Genomic DNA, 8,817 nt, shown 5'->3' with positions numbered 1-8,817 from the left:
TGGATCTCAGCAGCCCTGCCCTGCCTGGATTTCAGAAGCCCTGCCCCACCTGGATCTCAGCAGCCCTGCCCCTCCTGGATCTCAGACTTCTGGTCTCCAGAGCTGGGGGAGGATGAGTTCATGCTGTTCTAGGACCCCAGTGTGTGGTCATTTGTCATGTGGCCAGGGGCACTCACACACTGGGGATCCCTGGGAAGAGAACACAGCATGGAGGCCCGACTCTGTGTACAAGCAGAAGTCTAGGATGATGGTCTTAAACAGCATTGTGGGGGCGACTTGGGACAAACTGACCAGCCTGGGCTGCCCCCCCCCAACATCACAGTGCCATCCCATGGCTCGGGAGGACGCCCCAACTTTGCCGGCCCCAGCCATGTGCTGTGTCCTCCTAAGCAGCCCGTGTGGAAAGAATGCCCTTGCAGAGGACGGCTGAATTAAGGCGTGTTCTGGCAGCACGTAAGTCAGGTTATTTTAAGGGCTCTTGGTCATGCCCCAGAGGTTATGTACCAGCAGATTTCAGGAAATCATAGCCATGCATGGCATTAAAGCCGCATTACTGTCTGGCTCCAGAATCCGAAGCATGTAATTAATTCCTAATCCTCAGTGTCGAACGCCACCAGGCACTTCCATGGCAGAAACACACTGCTCTGTGAGCCTTTCTGGGAGTCGTGGGGGCACAGAGCTCCTCTGGGTCCAAGCAGACACAGTGCTGGGTGCATCCCGTCTACCCTGTGCTCACATCACAGATGGGACAAGATGGTGTGGGGAACAAGGGGCCTGCTTCAGCCCCTGACATGCTCTCCCGGTGACACGGTGGGCGACCTCTCAGAGTTGGTGACGTTTCTGGGGTTCACGTACAGCAGACGGCTTCCCTGGGAGCCACAGAACGTTCCCACGACCGTCAGTGATGCGGGTGGTTCAAGACCCATCTTGCCTGCACAGCTCGTGAACTTTCTGTCGAATTGCCTTTTGCTAACGGCCAGGACTGTGGCAGAGTCAGAACCGGGTTACACGAAAGAAGTGTGTTGTTAACTTCAGTCTCCTTTCTGACAGACTTGAAACCAAACCTGATCACATTGTCCAAGACGGTGCGAGATCTTTCCCTGGAAATGCACAAAGGCAATTGGCCCTTGAGTCTTTGAAAAGTAGCACACACGATGGGTCTGATTTTCCTTCCGGACATGGGGTGAAAACGAGATGTAGGTAGATGATAGATGGAAGGAAAGAGAAAGAAAGAAAGAAAGAAAGAAAGAAAGAAAGAAAGAAAGAAAGAGAAAGAGAGAGAGAAAGAAAGAAAGAAAGAGAAAGAAAGAAAGAAAGAAAGAGAGAAAGAAAGAAAGAAAGGAAGAAAGAGAGAAAGAAACAGAGAAAGAAAGAAAGAAAGAGAGAAAGAAAGAAAGAAAGAAAGAGAAAGAAAGAAAGAGAGAAAGAAAGAAAGAAAGAGAGAAAGAAAGAAAGAAAGGAAGAAAGAAAGAGAGAAAGAAACAGAGAAAGAAAGAAAGAAAGAAAGAGAGAAAGAAAGAAAGAAAGAAAGAGAAAGAAAGAAAGAAAGGAAGAAAGAAAGAGAGAAAGAAAGAAACAGAGAAAGAAAGAAAGAAAGAAAGAGAGAAAGAAAGAAAGAGAGAGAAAGAAAGAAAGAGAGAGAAAGAAAGAAAGAGAAAGAAAGAAAGAAAGAGAGAAAGAAAGAAAGAAACAGAAAGAAAGAGAGAAAGAAAGAAACAGAAAGAAAGAAAGAGAGAAAGAAAGAAAGAGAGAAAGAAAGAAAGAAAGAGAAAGAAAGAGAGAAAGAAAGAAAGAGAAAGAAAGAAAGAAAGAAAGAGAAAGAGAGAGAGAAAGAAAGAAAGAAAGAGAAAGAAAGAAAGAAAGAAAGAGAGAAAGAAAGAAAGAAAGGAAGAAAGAAAGAAAGAGAGAAAGAGAGAAAGGAAGAAAGAAAGAAAGAGAGAAAGAAAGAAAGAAAGGAAGAAAGAAAGAAAGAGAGAAAGAAAGAAAGAAAGGAAGAAAGAAAGAAAGAGAGAAAGAAAGAAAGAGAAAGAAAGAAAGAGAAAGAAAGAGAGAGAAAGAGAAAGAAAGAAAGAAAGAAAGAGAGAGAAAGAAAGAGAGAAAGAAAGAGAAAGAAAGAAAGAAAAGAGAGAAAGAAAGAAAGAGAGAAAGAAAGAGAAAGAAAGAGAAAGAAAGAAAGAGAGAAAGAAAGGAAGAGAAAGAAAGAGAGAAAGAAAGAAAGAGAAAGAAAGAGAGAAAGAGAAAGAAAGAAAGAGAGAGAAAGAAAGAGAGAAAGAAAGAGAAAGAAAGAAAGAAAGAGAGAGAGAGAAAGAAAGAAAGAAAGAGAGAGAGAGAAAGAAAGAAAGAAAGAAAGAGAAAGAAAGAAAGAAAGGAAGGAAGAAAGAAAGAAGATAAATAGTATATAGATGAATGGATGGGTAGATAGACGATAGACATAAGGGGTGGATAGATCGATAGATAGATACGATGGACGGATGGATACATGGATGGATGGATGGACAGATAGATGATAGATATAATGGATGGATAGATACATGATAGATAGATACATAGATAATGATGGATAGATCGATTAGGTAGATAGACACATATGATGGATGGATGGATGGATGGATACAGATGATAGGTAGATAGATATGAGGGATGGATGATAGATACATGATACACAGATGAATAGATAGATGGACAGATGGATGCATAGATGGACGGATGGATGGACAGACGATAGACGGATAGAAAATGGACGGAGGGAGGGATGGATGAATGAATAGATTAGATAGATGATAGATAAAACAGATAGATAATAAATGGAAAGATTGAAAGTACAAGTATTTCCTTTACAGTCCATATTAACATACCACTGGTTCGTAAATCACATATGTGCACACAGAAAGACCCAGGGGAACATCTGAGGCTGTGAGTGAAAGTTTTCACTGGCGTCTAGATGAGCAAAGAGTTTCCAGTACACATACACGTATCCACAAAAATTATGTGCATTAGAACTATCTATCTAATATTCCACAACATTATATCATATGCAAATAGAATTGAAAATATAATCATATCATATACTTATGTAATACATGAGTATGTAATATGTTACAGAAATATATCATATGTGTATATACGTTGTATAACAGAACAGTTACAGATAATATGTGTATGCATATCCCGTAACAATATAACATAGTACACTCTATGATATATAATTTGGTATCTCTCTTTGCATTACTTTCATAACCCCATGAACTATCAAGATGGCTTTGAACTTTTGCACATGGATTTCGTCCCCACACCTGCCCCATGCCTCGAATTCCTCCCAGCTTTCTGCTGAGCCTCTCCAGGTGGCTGTCGGGTAGGGTCTGTGGACAGGTGCTGTCCTTCCCCCTGGGGGTGCAGAGGCGGCTGGCCTGATGGAGACTTTGCGAGCCTGGTGGGGGAGGGGTTTGGGGACAGAGCCTGCCTCTATGGCTTTGCCCTCCAACCTGTGGATTTTAGGTGCTGGCTGTGCGGCTTCTATTGCTGTGGCCGGAGGAGCTCACTCTGTAGGGGGATCCTGTGACGGTGGCCGGGCACCCTCAGGACACAAGGACTCTCTGCAGAGGCCACATGTGTGTGTGTGGGGTGTCCCCCAGAAATGACTCCAGGCCACTGGGTGGCACAAGGGTCCCCTGTCCGTGGGACTGTGCACCCAACTGCCTTCTGAGGAGTGATACATTTTCACCGAACGCTGAATCACTTCTGTCAGAAGCAGAGAGGTCCCCCTGTTCACGCATTCCACAGGTTGTGCCCATGGCGCGTGATAACCCCACTCCCACAGGCTGCAAGGGCACCGGGGAACCTGCCTGCGCGTCCGACCTCAGGAACAGGCACATCTTAGGATAATTATGGTGCCGTGTGACCCATGTGACAATCGGGGCATAGAGTGGATGGCAGTGGGACTCGGGGCTCCGCGTCTGCGGGGACCGCAGGTGTGTAAATGCAAGATTGCAACACAGCTAGGTGCACAAGGCCCGGGTCACCGTCGTTGGGGCTCCCAGGAGGGAACGCTCGGCGGGTGCTGAGTGCCGAGAGCACCATCGAGCTGCATTTCTAGCTCTCGAAGCAGAGATTGTGGTCAAGACGCACATAATCATAGTGACAGACAGCAGACAGAAGACTTTTTGTTTTGTTGTTTGTTTTAATTTTTTAATGTTTATTCATTTTTGAGACAGAGACACAGAGCACAAGCAGGGGAGGGGCAGAGAGAGAGGGAGACACGGAATCCGGAGCAGGCTCCAGGCTCCGAGCTGTCAGCACAGAGCCTGATGCAGGGGTTGAACTCGTGAACCGCGAGATCATGACCTGAGCCGAAGTTGGATGCTGAAATGACTGAGCACCCCAGGCGCCCCTAAAAAAATTTCTTTTTTTGGCCCCTAAATTTTTTTAATGTTTATTTATTTATTTATTTATTTTTTATTTTTTATTTGTTATTTATTTTTGGGACAGAGAGAGACAGAGCATGAACGGGGGAGGGGCAGAGAGAGAGGGAGACACAGAATCGGAAACAGGCTCCAGGCTCCGAGCCATCAGCCCAGAGCCCGACGCGGGGCTCGAACTCACGAACCGCGAGATCGTGACCTGGCTGAAGTCGGACGCTTAACCGACTGCGCCACCCAGGTGCCCCAATGTTTATTTATTTTTGAGAGAGAGAGAGAGAGAGAGAGAGAGAGAGAGAATGAGCAGGCGACAGGCAGACAGAGGGAGACACACAATCCGAAGCAGGCTCCATGTTTTGAGCTGTCAGCACAGAGCTCGACATGGGGCTTGAACCCGTGAACCGTGACATCATGACCTGAGCCGAAGTCAGATGCTGAAATGACTGAGCCCCCCAGGCGCCCCTAAAAAAATTTCTTTTTTTTTGGCCCCTAAAATTTTTTTAATGTTTATTTATTTTTGAGAGAGAGAGAGAATGAGCAGGTGACAGGCAGACAGAGGGAGACACACAATCCGAAGCAGGCTCCAGGTTACGAGCTGTCAGCACAGATCCCGACACGGGGCTTGAACCCGTGAACCATGACATCATGACCTGAGCTGAAGTCAGATGCTGAAATGACTGAGCCCGGGGGGCCCCCCCCCCGCGCCCCTTGGGTAAGATGAAAACATCACTGTGAGTCCTCGGGACGAACAGGTCAACGCAAAGGCGTGGACGGCAGACAGGCTCCCGCGTCTGGTTGGGTGGAGGCTGTAGGACGGTGTCTCTCCTCGTGTGTCCCGTCCCAGCAGCTGTGCCCACAGAGGCTGGACTAGATGCTCCCAAGCCCGCATCTCCCGGATGCCTTGCACATCCCAGCGGGACAGGTTATTTCTGGCCACAGCACAAGTGGGCTGGATGTCAACACTCTAAAAAGATCCCACGCAGAGCGGGCGGCCGGCGTCGGGGGCGCATACCTCCGCGAGGCACTTGACAGCGGGCGACCCGAGCGGCTCTATTTCTGGCGAACAGGTGTAGGAAGAGGAAGGATGAGGCCCCGTGGCCGTGCTGGTGTGGGCGGTGACACAGAGGGATTCCTACACGGGCTAACATCTCTGCGGGTTGGGCACCGTGCACCCAGCTCGTGAGAGAGCGTGTGAAACCTGTGATGTCGGGGTCTGAGGCCACAGCCCCAGCACGACCCAGGCTGGCTTTCTGCAGAGGCCGCTCTTGTCCTCAAGGGGAACAGTAGGTGTCCCCCTCCCATCCTGGCCGTCTTCCTGCTGTGTCTGAAGGTGCCTCCTTCCCACACTTTTCCTGGCACACCAACTCACTTGTAAGCGGGGGCCCTCTTGGCGGTCAATAAATCCCCTAGTCCCTGACGCATTGTTTAGAGTTAAGGCCCTCTTACTTCCCATTGGGCACGGTCATGTCCCCACATTCTTTCTTTTTTTAAGTTTATTTATTTTGAGGGAAAGACAGCATGTGTAGGGGAGGGGCAGAGAGAGAAGGAGAGAGAGAATCCCAGGCAGGTTCTGCACTGTCAGCGCAGAGCCCAACATGGGGCTCGAACCCACGAGCCCCGTGACTGAACCGAAATCAAGAGTCAGCGTCTTAACCTGCTGAGCCACCCAGGCACCCCTCCCCAGATGCTTTCCTCAGAGTTACTAACACAGGGCTGCTTCTGATCACCAACCATCCCCAAAAGATCCTCCCTCCTTGGCTTTGGCACCTCACCCCTGCCCTGCCTGTGGTCCTTTCGGAACTCAAGAGACTCACGGGGACTCACGTTGTCACGTAGACCCCAAGGAAAGCCAGGGAGATGTACCTTCGAGGAGCTCCCAGTTCGGGGAAACTGGTGAACAGCAGGATGATATGCTTGGGGACTGCCAGCAATGTGGGGGAGGTGGCGGTTCCAGCAAGGGGGGAGGAGGTGGGGTGAGGGGGTAGGAGCCCATTCTACACAGAAGAGACAGCCCATGCAAAGGGATGGACACAGGGACTGAGAGATGTGTGCCGTTCACATCCGTTACGGGCCGAGCTGTTTCCAAAAACTCACGTGTTGGAGTCCTAACGCCCAGGACCTCAGCATGTGACCGAATTTGGACATGCAGTCCTTTTAGAGGTAATCAAGTCCAAACGAGGGCATGCAGGTGGGGCCTGATAGGTCTGGTGTCCTTGTAAGAAGGGGACATTTGGCCATACACGTGCACGTGGGGGGAAGACATGTGAAGACAGAGGCGGGGATGGGGCCGGGGATGCGTCCATGCACCAAGGGACGCCAAGAATCACCGGCTGCTCCAGACATCGGGAGAGGAACGGCTTCACCCTCAGAGCCCCCAAGAGGAGCCAACCCTGGTCTGCCTGGATCTGAGGTGTCTGGTCTCCAGAAGGGAGGTGATGGATTCCTGCTGCTTTAAGATCTGCTTCCATGCATTCAGCTGTAACGCACCTCATCATACGCCTGGAAACATTTGTGGTTTTCCCGAACGCTACTTTTGCTGGGTATGGAATTTGAGGCTGGGTTAGTGATACATTCTTTCAGCTGTCACACGTCTCGTCATACGCCTGGAAACATTTGCGGTGTTCCTGAGGGCTACTTTTGCTGGGTATGGAATTTGAGGCTGGGTTAGTGATACATTCTTTCAGCTGTCACACGTCTCGTCATACGCCTGGAAACATTTGCGGTGTTCCTGAGAGCTACTTTTGCTGGGTATGGAATTCGAGGCTGACAGTTTTCTTAGCACCACTGCCTTCTTTTCTGCACTGTTTCTGACAGGAAATCTGCCTTCAGGGCTGTCTTGGTCTTAGGTATATGCCATGTCTTTCCCCACTTCTGACCCCTTTCAAGATTTTCTCTTCATTCTGGTTTGGAGCAGTTTGATTACAACATACCCTGATGTCCTTTTCCTCATAGCTTGTGTGCTTAGAGTTTGTTAGAATTCCTAGTTTTGGGATTTACAGTTTTCGCCAAATCTGGGAAGTTTTCGGCCACTGTTTTTTCAAACTTTTTTTCTGTCTCCGTCTTCCATGACTCCGTCTCTCTCTCAGCCTGCTCTCTTCATTCACACAATTTTCATACTTCCTGCATTTCATTTGAGATAGTTTTTATTCCTATATCTTCATATTGCTACATCTTCATGTTCACTAATCTCTGATTTTTTATCTGCTGTTAATCCCATTCGGTGTGTTTCATCTCACACGTTGTTATTACATCCGTAGAAGTTTGATTTGGTTACTTTTTATGTTCTGTGTGTATGTTTCTAGGTTCTGACTCTAGATTTAATGTGCCCTTTGGAGCACCACCCTAGCCAGTACTGACGGAGGGGACCTGGTTTTCGTCACTGCTGGGATGCCAGCCCCTAGAGAGTGCCTGGGACATGGTAGGTTTTTACTCAGTACATCAATAAATGCATCGATGAGGTGGTCTGTTCTGGAGACAGTGCTAACAGATGAGCTGACATGGGGTTTCTCCTCGATGTAGCAGAGTCCCCCCGGGGGCCCCGGCCCCCGTCTCGGAACTCCCGCAGAGACCAGCACGCTCTGAAGCCATACGTGCAGGTGCCCGAATTACCTGCTGTAGTCATCAGAATTCTGGAACATTCTGAAGCTGGCTGCTAGAACAGAGGGCCCTGCCCTCTTGGGAGTGAGTGAGGGGTGAGCCACGTGCCCGCAGTTCCAGAGCCCGTGTCTTCCTGGTTGGGAAAAATAACACCCCCTGGGTCTTTCTGCTCAGCAGTGCTATCTACCTGCACCCCATTTTAGCAATAAAATATCTGTGGAGAGACATGTGTGCGAGTGTGTGACCGTGTGTGTATATGTGTGTGATGGTGTCTGTGGTTATATACATTTGTGTCGGCGCGTGACTGTGTGTGTGTGTGTGATCATGGATATTTGTGTGCGACCATGTGTGTGACTTTGTGACCACGCACGTGTGTGTGTGCTTATGTGTATGCGTGATTATGGATATTTGTGTGAGTGTGTGAGTGTGTGTTTATGTGTCTTATTGTGGTGTGTGTGTGTGCACGCATGTGTGTGTCTGCAGCTAGCGGGGAGGGGCGCTGCTGACCAGGTGACCCCAGGGAGCAAATTCACTGCCTTCCCGACTTCCCTCCCCCCCATGCTCAGGGGAGGGCCCTCTGAGGCCAGGCAGGGACAGGCCGTATGGTTTTCTGTAGCCTGCGGGCACGTCATTTGACCGGATGATGCGTTCCTGTAGGCGGGGCTCCTCCAAGTGGGGGTGCATGGGGTGGAGCCGAGGGCTGAGGCTGGGCGCTGTGACCTGCGAGCGGGCAGATAGATGGTCTCCCTCTTCTCCCTCCCAAGCTCCCACTCGCCTTGTCCTGCCACAGCGTGGCGGGCAGAGA

General features: G+C 49.1%; 1 long non-coding RNA gene across 1 annotated transcript in view; it reads right to left on the bottom strand.

Moving 5' to 3' along the window:
• The window catches only part of LOC121020195 (uncharacterized), a 2,638-nt gene extending 2,253 nt beyond the window's left edge, over positions 1-385 (bottom strand). The window contains exon 1 of the long non-coding RNA XR_005786012.1: positions 177-385. This is a non-coding gene — a long non-coding RNA (uncharacterized LOC121020195). The remainder of the gene's footprint in view (positions 1-176) is intronic.
• Positions 386-8,817: the final 8,432 nt, after the last annotated feature.

Source organism: Herpailurus yagouaroundi, unplaced genomic scaffold (genome assembly GCF_014898765.1).
Source record: "Herpailurus yagouaroundi ecotype Mexico unplaced genomic scaffold, PumYag 248, whole genome shotgun sequence".
In the NCBI taxonomy this organism is placed as follows: Eukaryota; Metazoa; Chordata; class Mammalia; order Carnivora; family Felidae; genus Herpailurus; species Herpailurus yagouaroundi.
Note: the sequence above shows the minus strand (reverse complement) of the source record. Positions and strands in the feature narration are given on the sequence as shown.